At 43.7% G+C, this 13,845-nt stretch overlaps 1 pseudogene; it reads right to left on the bottom strand.

Moving 5' to 3' along the window:
* Nucleotides 1–842: 842 nt before the first annotated feature.
* On the bottom strand, nt 843–4,017 carry LOC103227377 (ataxin-2-like protein; annotated as a pseudogene).
* Nucleotides 4,018–13,845: the final 9,828 nt, after the last annotated feature.

Genomic DNA, 13,845 nt, shown 5'->3' with positions numbered 1-13,845 from the left:
GCAATAATGACATATACATTTTTGCAAGTATAAGCACTCAGTTATACTAATGACAGTTGCACAGGTATAACAGTTATGAGTAGACAAACCATATTCATAAAGAAATAGGTCAAAAAGTAAAACGTATATCGCAAATGCAGACATACAAAAAGAACATCTCTTCACTTATTGAGGAAGTTTCAGTGTTTTCATGCACACACACACAATGCTTAAACACAAAAGTGTTGCAATAACATACTTTTGTGAAGTCAGATTTGTGAAAAATGTATAAAACAAATTATAACCCTAAGTCTTGACATGATTCCCATATTGGAAATAGAGGTATAAATTAGCAAATTATAAAAAGTAATGCTCACAATTTAAAATCGTGAATAAAAAACTAAAAAGACAATTGTACATATGAAAAAGTATATTATGGGAATAGGTTATAAGCTATTGGGACGAAGTAGGCCATAAGAGTTGGCTGACTTTCACAATTATTTAAATATTTATTTATTTATTTATTTATATTTTTATGTAATAAAAAGTAAAAGTTCTTGTCCAGCCATCCTCCTGGGGCATCCATCTGTCTCTTACACAGGTCACTCAAGTTAATGGAAAATAAAGAACAGGGGACCTAAGTCTGAGGTTACAAATAACAGAAAATAAAAGATCTTCTGAGTCCAGCAGGGGAGTAGATAAGAGGATGGGAGGGCAATACTGGGTGGGGACAGGCAGGGACAGAGCAGGAACCCCCAACCCCTGCTGGACCCTGGCGCTGCCCTCTGTGAGGCCCCTCCCATTCAAGGTGCTTGGCAGGAATTCCCCAGCTCCCCTGGGGAAAGGGGGATGGGGAACTGGGAGTGGTCCGAGCTGCTGGGGGAAGAGGCATAGATCACTCTTCTCTCCACTCATGGAGGTCTCAGGTCTCGGCCAGGAAAATCTTCAGTTCCCCAGGGGGTGGAAGGGGAGCTGCTGGGAGGGGTAAGATTGAACTCTGGTAAGTCAGGAGACAGTCGGGGTCAGTGAGAGCTTGGGGGTGTCCGATGTAGGGGTAGGGTGAGGGTGTGGAAGCTGAGAATGCAGGCACCCCACTCTGGGGCGCTGCACTTTGGGGGTGACCTCCCATGACTCTGGGATGGGTGCAGCAGCATCACCTGGGGTGGATGGGGAGCCCCAGGGTGAGGGGGCGTGGCTGCGGTGATTCCAGTTTGGACATGAGCCTGGGGAACATGGACCATGTTGGTGAAGCCGTGGGGCAGACGCTGGTGGTGGATGGCATACACAGTGGCTGGCTGGGGGAAGCTGCTCTGAGGGGACCAGGCAGAAGGTCCTGGAGGCAGAGAGGGCAGCAGGCCTGCCAGGGCCCCTGAGTGGTACAGATTCTACTGTTGGCTGTCCACTGCCCAGGTGTGGAGCCACTCCTGCCTGATGCTGGACAGGACTGGGGGCTTCAGTCTGGTTCCAGGTAGGCATGGTAGCCGGCTGCAGCTGGTGGGCATGAAGCTGTGTGGCATAGTATGGGTAGGCCTGATGAACAGTGACATAAAGGGCTTGAGGGGTGGGCTGCTCTGCAGAAGGGTACTGAGGGGTGGAGGATGACACAACGACCTGGGGATGTCTGCCCGATGTCAGCATGCATGGGTTGCTTTGAAGCAAAGGGGCAGACACCGGCTGTGAGGCGTAGGGTCATGGGCTGCATCATGGCAGGTGGGCCTGGGAACTACTGAGTGTTGTAGGAGATGTAGGAAGAATAGGGCGTGGCAGCCACCAGAGGCAGGCCAGCAGCCACCGAGGTGGGGCTGAGGCTGGCTGGTATTGGTCCCAGAGCTATGGGCACAGGGAGCATTTTGCTCTCCAGTACTTGCCCGGCTGCTCAGACATTGAATTGGATACAGGATACGAATACATCTGAGATGCCTGCACAGCTGGTCTCATGTGGATCTGAGGTATGTAGGAGATGTACTGGGGGCTGTATAGCCCACTCTGGCCTGCTGTCAGCACTGGGATAGAGGGAGTTGAATGAGTCCGAGGCCCTGGAGAAGTTGGGGTACTGGTGGATTTATTCACAAACAGCAGAGACTTTGTGGGACTGAACTCCTTGGTATTGGGGTTCAACATTGATTACTTGTTCAGCAATAGGGCCCTCATCCTTGTCCTCTCCTTTGATGAGCCCAACTGGGGGGCTGCCGGTTTGGCTTGGGCAAGGTGGGGGGGGGTGCTGTTCTGGGCCCTCAGTGCCTCCTGCTGGTGCCAGGGGTGGTCTGTCTTCCTTATCCCATATGGACTCTGTCTTGGAGGGGACCCCATGGGATCTGAAGTCAACAAACCATCAGCCTCCTTCTCCTTTCCTTTGGCCTCCTCCTTTAAGATCCAGGGAGGAAAAGGATCCAGGCTGTTCTCAGGGGAACTATTGGGCTGAAGCTTAAACTGGGCCCCAAACTTTCTGAGTTCTTCCAGTTGGAATAGTTTCTGTTCATTCTGAAGACCAGGGACTTTCCCAGCTATCTGAGCCAGCTACTGGGCTCCAGGGTTCTCTCAGGTTCTTTGGTAGAGAGTTCTTTTACATCTGTGGGGTCCAGGGAGATCTTTGGAGAAACTGAGGAAATGGAGCCCATTCCAGGATCTGAGACTGATGAGGTCACAGGGATGGAGGCTGAAGATGTTGGCACTGCCAAGCCAATGGGAGGCTCAAGACAGGAAGCTGAGATTGGGGCAGGGGCAGCAGACTTGGGAGAACGCAGGGGTTATATCCGGCCCACTGCGGGAGGAGGAACAGAAGTTTCTCCAGAAGGCCTATTATTGGGTGAAGACAGGGTCTTGGCACCTCTCAGAGGCCTCTGTGCCTTTGGGGACATGCAGGAAGGGCCTCCATTGATACCACGGGCCTCAGAACCTGAGCCAGGGTTGCTATTGTCCAGATGGTGAGGGCCACGAGGTGGCAAAGAGCTAAGGCCAGGCCGACCACACCGAGAGCCAGGCTGATCACACCGAGAGCTGCTGCATCAAACTCCTCCCTGGGGACCTTCCTGGACTCATTGAGGCAGAGGGATGATATACTTTATCTTCCTGGATGCCAACCTGGGGCTCTCCTGCCCTGAATACTGCCATTGGGCCGCCCTGTGCTACTCCACTCCAGTGGCCCATCATCACTCCATGGCGATCCACAGGCGGTACTGAGGGCTTGATTCAATCTCTCATGCCAACTGTGCCAAACGCAGCTCTCGCTGCTGAAACTCTTCCGAGTTGTCCTTTTCTAAGGGCACTGTGTAAGAAAAAAGACTGCTATCACAGGTGGTCTTCACACTGCAGTTCTCCTCGTTGAACTTGAACATTTCATTGGGGTCCCATCCATTGGACATGTCGGACTCGAGGTCGTAGTTGTCGCTGTTGCTGTCACCCCCCTCCCAGCGCTGAAGCACCTTCTCTTTGTGTCCCCCATTCCCTTCTAGTTCATGGCGATGGCTGAATCGGTGAACTTGTCTTTAGCAGCTTAGTTGAAGTCAGCATTTCAGAAGTGAACAAGCATGACATCACTTGGCTTAAACACCATGGTGTCTACAATATCCTCCCGACAAGGACCACCTGCTGGCTCAGATGCTTTCTGGTGTACAACATCCACTGCTAGTTCAAAATTTGAGCTCAGCCTCCTGAAGATACCCTCATAGATGGTGTCATTTTTCACCTTTACATCACAAGTGGAGCCCACAACAGCTGTAAGGAAATGCAGCATTCTGGAATTGTTGTGCACGCCTTCAAACACAGGTGACTGTGGGGGTCCCTTTCCTGTGCTCTGTCCTCTGGCGCTGCCAGTGGCAGCGGCCCCCGGCCTCTCCTGGTGCTGCTGCTGCGGAGGCAGCTGCGTCGCCAAGATGCTTTCGGCTTCCCAGTGGAGCCCGCTCCTGGCAGCCGAAGGCCCCAGGCAGGGGGACGAGGCCGCAGGAGGCCCGGGTGGAGCTGCAGAGGAGGCATGGCCTGCTGCATGGGGGGCGGCTGCTGGGGCTTGGAGAGCTCTTATGGCGGCTGAGGCTTCAACATGATAGCAACGTCCGGAAGGGGAATTAAACAGAAGGGAGGGAGAGAGGGGGCCGGAGCTGGGGCCCGCGGGAGAGCGTGGGAAGCCACTGGGATTGGGCAGCCAGGCCCGCCATTGGCAGGCAAGGGGAACCCTGAGGTGTCGGGGGTAGAGAGAGCCCCAATGCTTAATTATATTTTGAAATGTTGATGCAGGATTTTTTTGCTCCTTAGTTCGGCTAAATCCAGGTTCTTGTCTCACAACCAGGAAAAATTAGGCATGCAGACATATTGAAAGGTGAGGAGGCCAGAATTTATTAAGTGAAAGGAAAGCTTTGAACAAAAGGAGGGGTCATGCACGCAGGTTTCCACCTCACAAACTGAATGCCAGACCACAACACGAGTTGAAAAGGTCAGGCTCCTCCCATGCGTTAGGCGTGAATTCCGGGTGGCTCCACCCCATTCTGCCAGTGCGTTTGGGCTTCCAGTCCTTTGTGGGCATGCCCAGGAAAGACCCTGTGCAGGTTCCCTTATCTGCACAAAATCATCTGGCATAAACACTTGTGGAGCAGAGATTCTCCAGGGACTCTTTCTTATCTGCATAGGCATTTGTCTGCCTCCGGTATCTATCAGTATTGCAGCTTGATGAATAGCTGCTTTTTTTTCTTTTAGGCATGGCTCTCCTTGTAGAATATGTTCCATTCTTTTCTTCTTCTTCTTCTTTTTCTTTTAATATTTTTATCTTTGTCTTTATTTTTTAATATTTTCCCTTTTACAAGAGATGATCATTTGACAACCAAATGCTGGATTTGAATGGGAAATTTCCAAGGATTATCCTTGTTAGGACAGATTTCTCCTACATAGAACAGCTATTAGCAGTAGCCAAAAAATAAAAATAATAAATAAATAAAATAAAATAGGCCAGGAGACCAGCCTGAGCAACAACATGGGGAGGGTGAGCCCACTTCTTTAAAAAATAAAATCCAGGCAGGGTGGGCGGCCCAGGCTTCACACCCAGCCCAACTGAGTGAAGCCATGTCGTTGTCTGGGGTAAATACCTGGGGTTGGTTGTCTTACCAAGAAAAAACCCAATAAGCACAACAAGTGGGGTTTAGGAGCAGAGGTTTAATAGGCAGAAGAAAGAGAAAGGAGAAGAGCTCTCTCTCTCTTGCGAGAGAGGGGCTTCCAAATGGGACTTCCAGCCCATGGCAGAATGCACCGGATTTTACAGACAGGCTTGATTTACATAGGGCCCACAGATTGGTTGGACCAGGTGTGACATTTACATAGTGCTTTGGGAAGCTGGCTAACTCACCCTAATCTTCTTCTTATGCAAATAGACTTTCCACTTGGCAGTGCCATATTATCTACTCCCTACTGCACAAGTGATTGGAAAGGAAAAGGGGAAATGGAGCCAGCATTTTGAACATTCCTAGTCCCAGGTGGCCTTTTCCTATTGGCACAGCTGCCGGCATTCACCCCTGCAAGCTTTTAGCTTGCTTGTCTATGTCTGCAGCTCGATTTTATAGGCTGCTCTTTATTAGAAAATAAAATAATTTGGGGATGATTTTCATTAAAAGGAAAACCTTATCAAGGACTTCCTTACTCTCACTATCAGTCTAAATAATTTCTTCTTAACTCCTATATCATCGGGAGGCTGGGGAGGCTGGGGCAGGAGGTCTGAGGATGTAGTAAGCTAGGATCATTCCCACTGCACTGCAGTTTGGGTGACAGAGTGAGACACTGTCTCAAAAAACAAACATTGGTTTGTATCATCTGAGATGCAAAAAGAAAGAAAGAAAGAGAGAGTAAGAGAGAGAGAGAGAGAAAGGAAGACCAACCAATAAAAAAGTTAAAATTCTCCAGTGATGCAGCTATAAGAATGATTTTATACTTTTTACAGCAACATGGATGGAGCTGGAGGCCATTATACTCAGTGAACCAACTCCAAAGCAGAAAAGCAAATATTGCACGTTCTCACTTATAAGTGGGAGCGAAACAGTGGGTATGCATGGTCATAAAGGTGGAAATAATAGACACTCGGGGACTCCTGAAGGGAGGAGGGTGGGAGGGGGACAAGGGATGAAAAATTCCCTATGGGATACAATGTTCGCTATGTAGATATTAGGTACACTAGAAGCCCACTTCTCACAGAATGCAGTATGCTCATTTAACAAACAAGCGCACGTATCCCCTGAATATTAAAAAAAAAAAAAAAAAAATTCAGACAAATTGCTGTCTATAGGCAGCAAATGCAAATCAACGCCCTTTCAAAAAAGGGAAGTAGAATAAGAAAAAAGGCTTATTGATCCTCTTGTGATTGATCGACACCATACGTCTAGATTGATCTGTATTCTAGGACTATAAGAAATCTTCAGTGTGCGGAATTAAATACAACAATGCTTTCTACAGCATTTAAAATCAGCAGAGTTTAGGAGCACTTCACTCAATGGGGCTTGTACCACTAGAAAAGAAAGGCAGGTTCGTGAGATGGATCTGTCTCAAAATTTTCGTTTTCAATTCTTGTATTATTATTATGCATCTGGACTGGAACATGGACTGGAGAGAATCAACACATCAAAAAAATATGACCAGGCCGGGCATGATGGCTCATGCCTATAATCCCAGCAGTTTGGGAGACCAAGATGGGAGGATTGTTTGAGCCCAAGACTTGGAACCTGGGCAACAGAGTGAGATCCTGTCTCAAAAAATAAATAAATAAATAAATAAATGAATAACAACAAACAATAACAATGAAATAACAATAATAACAATAAACAAGTGGGAGTGAACAAAGGTAAAAGGTAATTAAGATCACAATTAATTGTACTTAAAGGAAGTTTATTTTTACTTGTCTCTGTCTGTCTCTCTGTCTCTGTCTCTCTCTCTCTGAGACAGGGTCTCTCTCTGTCACCCATGCTGGAGGGCAATGGCACGATCACAGCTCATTGCAGTCTCGACCTCCCCAGCTCAAGCGATCCCTCTAGTCCCAGCTACTTGGGAGACTGAGATAGGAGGATCACCTGAGCCCAGGCAGGTCGAGGCTGCAGTGAACTATGGTAATGTATCTGCCCCCATTCATTTTCTACATGGTGCTGCTGTTTTTGAAATTCTTCTGTGGTTTAATATACATTCACAGGAACATTCCCTTTTAAATTTTCCCATCTTCTGTACCATGCTTCTATTTTGTTTGGAGTGCTCAGAATCTGTTCTGTATGCACTTATAGACAGACCACTAATTTGGCAGAAATGATATTGGTGATGGAACAGGAAAACTGTTGTGTAAGTGTTTTCCTGTCCTACTGGGCACATAATTATTTTCGAACCAGTCAGTAATTTTACTGACTTCCCCAGGCAAATGCAGAGAAAGCTATTAAAAGCTCCTAGAATTTCACAGCTGGAAAGAATGCCAATGCAGACAAATTTCTAAACTCAAGTTTTTGTCATTGCTGTATTATGCGACCAATCCACTTATCTGATTTTTTTTTTTTTTTTTTTTTTTGCCGAAAGCGTTGAGCTGATTGGAAAACACATGCTTTATTGATAACACCTTGAAAGTCACTTTTAGAAGACTTGATCATACCTAATTCCAAATCTGTCATTATGGTTTGAGGATTTAGTTGGAATCCTTTTTGTTTGTTTGTTTTTTTGCAAACTCCACCAAATCTTCAAATAAACATTTGTAAAGTGCTTCACTTTTTGCAGTCATTAATACATAAATGAATGGATACGCTCTGTAATTTTCAGATTCAATAGGGGCATGAATAGTACCTAGCTGATTAAAAACCAGTGAGGACAGTTTTGAATATGCCATTTGATAACTTACAGGTCACATTTGGCAGGCTTCCAAATTACCTGCCTGGGGAAAGTCTTGTGACTCATGTGAGTCCCCCAAATCTTATCATGAGTTCCTCAAACTGTTGATATACTGATTAATACATAACTTAATGACATTGGCAAGGACACTGATTTGTTTCTGAATCATGAAGTTGTATTGATTGTCTTGCACCTAGAACATTTAAACCTGTATTGTAGCCAATGATGATAACCTCTGTATTGTACCCTCCAAAGAAAAAGGACAAGTCCAATATAAGAAGTCCTTCTCCCTTCTCCTAAACTTCCTTATAAAAGCATTCCAACTTGTAACAGACTTTGGAACATGCCTAACTGTGTTGGTGTCTTCCCATGTCCATCCTCACATTCAGTTTCCAATAAATTTTTATCAAATTATTACTGCCTCAATAGCCTTAATTTCGGTCAACACATCCATGAGCCAAAGTGAAGCATCTGCTAGTTTTTCTATGTTATATTTTCAATAGACAAAGTCTGTCTTCTTCAATAGTCAACTCCCTTACCAAGAATAGGTCACCACTTAATTTTTTGTAATGCTGGAGGAATCTCAAAACCAGCAAACATCTTTGGTTCAGAAGATATCTGAACTTGAATTTTTTTTGTTCTCTGATGAAGGGCATATTTTTAAAAGGCAAGCATGGTGTTATGTGTGAAGGGGCAGGAGTAGTACACAACTGAATAATCTGGCAGGAGAGATTTTCTTTTTCTTTTTCTTTTTTTTTTTGAGATGAGGTCTTGCTCTATTGTCCAGGCTGGAGTGTAGTGGCCCAATGTCAGCTCACTGCAACCTCTGCCTCCCAGGTTCAAGTGATTCTCCTGCCTCAGGCTTCCAAGAAGCTGGGATTACAGGCATGCAGCCCCACACCTGGCTACTTTTTGTATTTTTAGTAGAGACAGAGTTTTACCATGTTGGCCAGGCTGGCGTCAAACCCCTAACCTCAAGTGATCTGTCGGTCTTGGCCTCCCAAAGTGCTGGGATTACAGGAGTGAGCCACCGCACCCGGCCTTTTATATTTTTTGCTTGCATTTTCATTTCTTTGATGACCTTTGAAAAACTAGAAACACTGAAGGCAGATCTTCCCCACCCAATCCACTAAGACTCAGACACTCATCTCTGGAAATACCCAGGCACACTGAAAATAATGTTTTACCAGATCTCCAGGCATTCCTTAATCCAGTTAAATTGACACTTATGGTTAAGTCCACAAGTCTACCCCTTGTCAGCTTGGCATCCATATACATCTCCTTAAACCATACTTTATTTCCAAATAACGACAATAACAAAGTAATAGTTCTGCCTAATATGCTGCACTATCCTGTGTACAACTGTAAATGCACTAATTGTGATTTGGGGGCCGGGGTTCGATGTTAGGGATTTTTAACTTTAGGGATTTTGATCTTTAGAGGTAATAACGTTTGGGATTATGGCATTCGGGATTGTATCTTTGGGAATTATGGTTGGCACTGCTCTCACTGTCTCTCCTGGATCACTTATATTGGGGGAATCCAACTGCCATGTCATTATAACATTCAAGCAGCCCTCTGGAGTAGTCCATATTCTGAGGAACTGATGCCTCTTTCCAAAAGCCAGTACAGTGCAAGGCCTTCTGCCAATGTATACTGCAGACCCAGTTAAACTCGCAGATGACTACAGCCCTATCTGAAAGCTTCACTGTACCTTCAAGCCAAAGAAATCTGAAACCGGAACCACCCAGTTAAGCTGCTTCTGGATTTCTGGACTGCAGAAATCATATAAGATAATGCTTACCGTTGTTTCAAGCTGATACATTTAGGGATGATTCATTCCACAGCAACAGATAACTAATACAATATCCCACTGTAATCCAGGGTCCTTCGGTGGAGTCTCCAGCTAGCACTGAGAGGAGAGTCACAGTGCAGGTTCAAGGGTTCTTGAACAAGGCCATACCATCTGCAGCAGAGAACTACTGTTTAAATAGCATGTCCAGGCATGCTGCTGCATAGATTCTACTACTAATTGAGGGTCCGACCCTTGACCAAGTAGCTGTTTGACCAAAGCTACTCATCATGAACTGAGTACTATCAGGTCCACCAAGCAGTAACATTGGGTGGCAACAAGCCATTTCATGATGGAAATAGTATATTTGGCATCAGGTTTAAAGTGGCCCATAGTTGCATAAGAAGTATTAATTTTTAATCAGATTGAAGTAAGTTAAGGATGGACTAATGTAATCTCTTGGTTAACCACTAAAAGAATCATTTTCAAATGTGTAGCCTTTGACATTATATTCATAATCCCACAATGACTGAAAATAAAACATTTACTCCAATTTTAAAATGTCTAAAACATTTTACTTAATCTGGTAAGAGGTAGAAATTATTTTTCTTTTTACAAAACTGTGTCACCTGCATGAAAAAAAAAGATGTGCTTTAGAACGCACTCCTTAATATTGGATATGTTATTCAACAATAAAGAGCTAATGAGTGGCCCTTCATTATTGTGAATGGGAAACATTGTATGAAATACCATTTCAGGAGAAACACAAAATAGAAGACATGATCTTTAAGTTACCTAAACCTCTGCCAAAATGGAATACATCATTATTGAGAGGGTATTTTAAATTAAGTTCTTTGCTTTAAACAAGAGACCAGATGGGTGGCTCACGCCTGTAATCTCAGCACTTTGGGAGACCAAGGCAGGTGGATTGCTTGAGCCCCGGAGTTTGAGACCAGCCTGGGTAACACGGCGAAACCCTGTCTCTGTCAAAAACAAAAACAAAAACAAAAACAAATTTAAATCCGGGAATGGTGGCATGCACCTGTTGTTCCAACTACTTGGGAGACTGAGGTGGAAGGATTGCTTGAGCCTGGGAAGCAGAAGTTGCAGTGAGCTGAGATTGTGCCATTGCACTCCAGCCTGGGTGACAAAGCTAAACCTTTTCTCACAACAACAACAACAACAACAACAAAAAAACAGAGAAAGAGAGAAAAGAAAAAACAAAAAAACAGTAACAACAACACAACAAGATGACCATTCAAACTGTCTCAAGTGGAAGCATATTTATTTTAGGATCCAGTGGAATTTCTCATGACTGGGAAACAAACAATAATGATATGTAGATCCGTAGAGGGTTTGGCTAAAAGCTGGGGCTTTGGAATCCAACAAATCTAGCTTAGCTGTTCCACTTACTAGATGTTACTTGGAAAAGTTAGTTGACCTGTCAAGGTTTTGATATCCTTTTATTTAAAACAATAATAGTAGTTACCTCATAGAGTCTCAAAGTTAGATAATGTATGTTAAGTGCTAGGTAGAGTGTCTTTCTTAAAGTAAGTGCTCCGTATATATTAGTTATTACTATTATTCTTATCCCAAGGGCAGTTGTGCTCCTTATGGACTATACTTGGTGTTACGGACTGAATGTTTGTGTCCTCCTAAAATTCCTATGTTGAAATCTAATCCCCATTGTGATGGTATTTGGAGATGGAGCCTTTGGGAGGTAAGTAGGTCATGAAGGTGGAGCCCTCATGAATGAGATTAGTCCCCTAATAGAAGAGGCCAGAGAACCAGCTCACCTTACTTTTTCCCCTTAAGTAACACAGTACTCTGTAGACCAGGAAGAGGATGCTCACCAAGAACTCAATCCTGCTGGGAACCTGATCTCAGACTTCCAGCCTCCAAAACTGTGAGTAATAAGTATCTGTAGTTTTAACCACCCAGTCTACGGTAATCTGTGACAGCAGCTTGAATTGCCTAAGACAAATGATCTATTAGTAGGCTTCTCCAGAGAAACAGAACCTATAGAATACACGCATATATAGAACTAGACATTCATTTTAAGGAATTGGCTTATGCCATTGGGGGGAGTGGCAAGTTCAAAGTTTGTAAGGAAGCCAGAGCTGCAGGTGTGAGTTGATGGTGCAATCTTGAGTTGGAAATACACAAGACAGGCTGGCAAACTGGCAGGCCTTTGTTGGGACTTTTTTTGGTCTGTAGCTGTTGGTGTTTCTGTGTTTCCAGCTTCTTCAGCTCCAAGTCTGGGCTACATGAGGCAGGAAGAAAACCCAGAGAACTCAGCAGGTGTTGCTACGCGGAACCCTGGGTCCAGGATCCCAAGCCAGTCTACTTCCTCTCCAACTTTCACAGTCTTCTTATTGCTTGGGGTTTTTAGCTTTTCTTAGTGGGAAGAATAGTGAAAAGTATGTCTACTCCACCTTTCCAGGAGCAGAAGTATTCAGATTATGTTTTAAATGTGGCTGAATTTGTTTCCTTTTGTGGTTTCTGGGTTTAGTATATTTATGAAGGCCTCCTTCATGCTAAAGTCATAAATAATTCTCTCATGGTTTCTCCTGGGATTTTTTTTTTTTCACATTAAAATCTTAACCATTTGGAATCATCAGATAAAGTGGTTTTGTGTGAGTACTTGAATTAGCTAGCTACATTGCTCTGAAATGGTCCATTACACAGCTACCTGATTTATTCTATGCAAAGTATGATCACCATTTGCCTTTGGCTATTTATAAAACTAAGACTTTAAAGGATATATACAACCAGCATTACCAACAAGGCTAGAGCTACCTTTGGGGGTAAAATCTGCTCATCTACTGAAATAATCATGAGAAGAAGAAAATTTCTTTTTACTAAATTAAGATAGTCTTTGTTCATAGAAATGATGCATTGATATTATCAAAGTTTACATAAACATGCCCTATTCCAATTTTAAATAAATACAAGTTTTTTTTTTTCTTCAAAATAAACATTAGTAAATAGATGCAAAAACATTTTGTGTTGGTTTTCTTTCCAACAAAAATAACTTCAATCTGTCCACCAAAAGAGTCAAACTCTGTAAAATATTCAAAGAGATTTATTCTAAGCCAAATATGAGTGAACATGGCCCGTGACACAGCCCTCAGGAGGTCCTGAGACCACATGCTCAAGGTGGTTGGGGCACAGCTTGGTTTTATATATTTTAGAGGGGTATGAGACATCAATCAAATACATTTAAGAAATACATTGGCTTGGTTCAGAAAGGTGGGACAACTCAAAGCGGTGGACTTCTAGGTTATAGGTAAACTTAAACATTTTCTGGCTGACAATTGGTTGAGTTTTTCTAAAGACCTGGGATCCACAGAAGGGAATGTTCAGGTTAAAGATAAAGGATTGTGGAGACCAAGTTTTATTGTGCTGTGAAGAGGAATCTCTCAGATAGCAGACTTCAGAGAGAGAGAGAGTAGGTTGTAAAATGTTTCTTATCTGACCTAAAGGGGTGCCTGGTTCTTAGCTGATTATCTCCTGGATCTGCAGAAAAAGGAAGGAAAACAAAGGGGGAAGGGGATTCTCTACAGAATGTGGATCCTTTCCACAAAACACTTTGCAGGGCAATTTCAAGGCATGGCAAGGAAATATATTTTGCAGTGAAATATTTTTTCCTTGTCTCATGATGTCATGCCACAGTCAGATTGAAAAGCAAGTCACAATATACAGGGTCAAATAACACCCATCTGATGAGAATCCATGGTTTGTAGGGCATGACTCCCCAGACCCCATGGGTAGGAATTTGGACAAGATAAATAATCAGAGGTTAGTTCTTATATCTAATTCGAAATTTGAACTGCCATTGTTAATTTTCAAGAGAATATAATCATAAAATTCAAGTTCTATGCCTTCAATTTTCTGTTACCTATATTTGTATATATTTAACTTTTGAAATTTGCTTTTGTTTTCTAGTTGCCACAAGATGTTATTAATAAGGATTCTTTGGTTCTAAGTGACAGAAATCCAAATGGGAATGTATTTGCTTATGTAAGCAGACCTTGTAAACCCAAATGTGGACTCTGTCAGAGCCCACTAGATTCAACAACTCAAATAGCGTTTCCTCTCTCTATGCTATCTTGCTGGTGTCCATTTAATAACTGTATTTTCAGGTGCCTTCACATGTCAGGGGTCATGGCCTCAGTTCTGGAGCCAAATCCTTGTACTTTACAACTCTCTAAAGGAGAAACAAATAAAAAAATAATAAAAGC

This window comes from Chlorocebus sabaeus, chromosome 21, assembly GCF_047675955.1.
Source record: "Chlorocebus sabaeus isolate Y175 chromosome 21, mChlSab1.0.hap1, whole genome shotgun sequence".
Taxonomy (NCBI): domain Eukaryota; kingdom Metazoa; phylum Chordata; class Mammalia; order Primates; family Cercopithecidae; genus Chlorocebus; species Chlorocebus sabaeus.
This window is presented reverse-complemented; position numbering and strand designations above follow the sequence as displayed.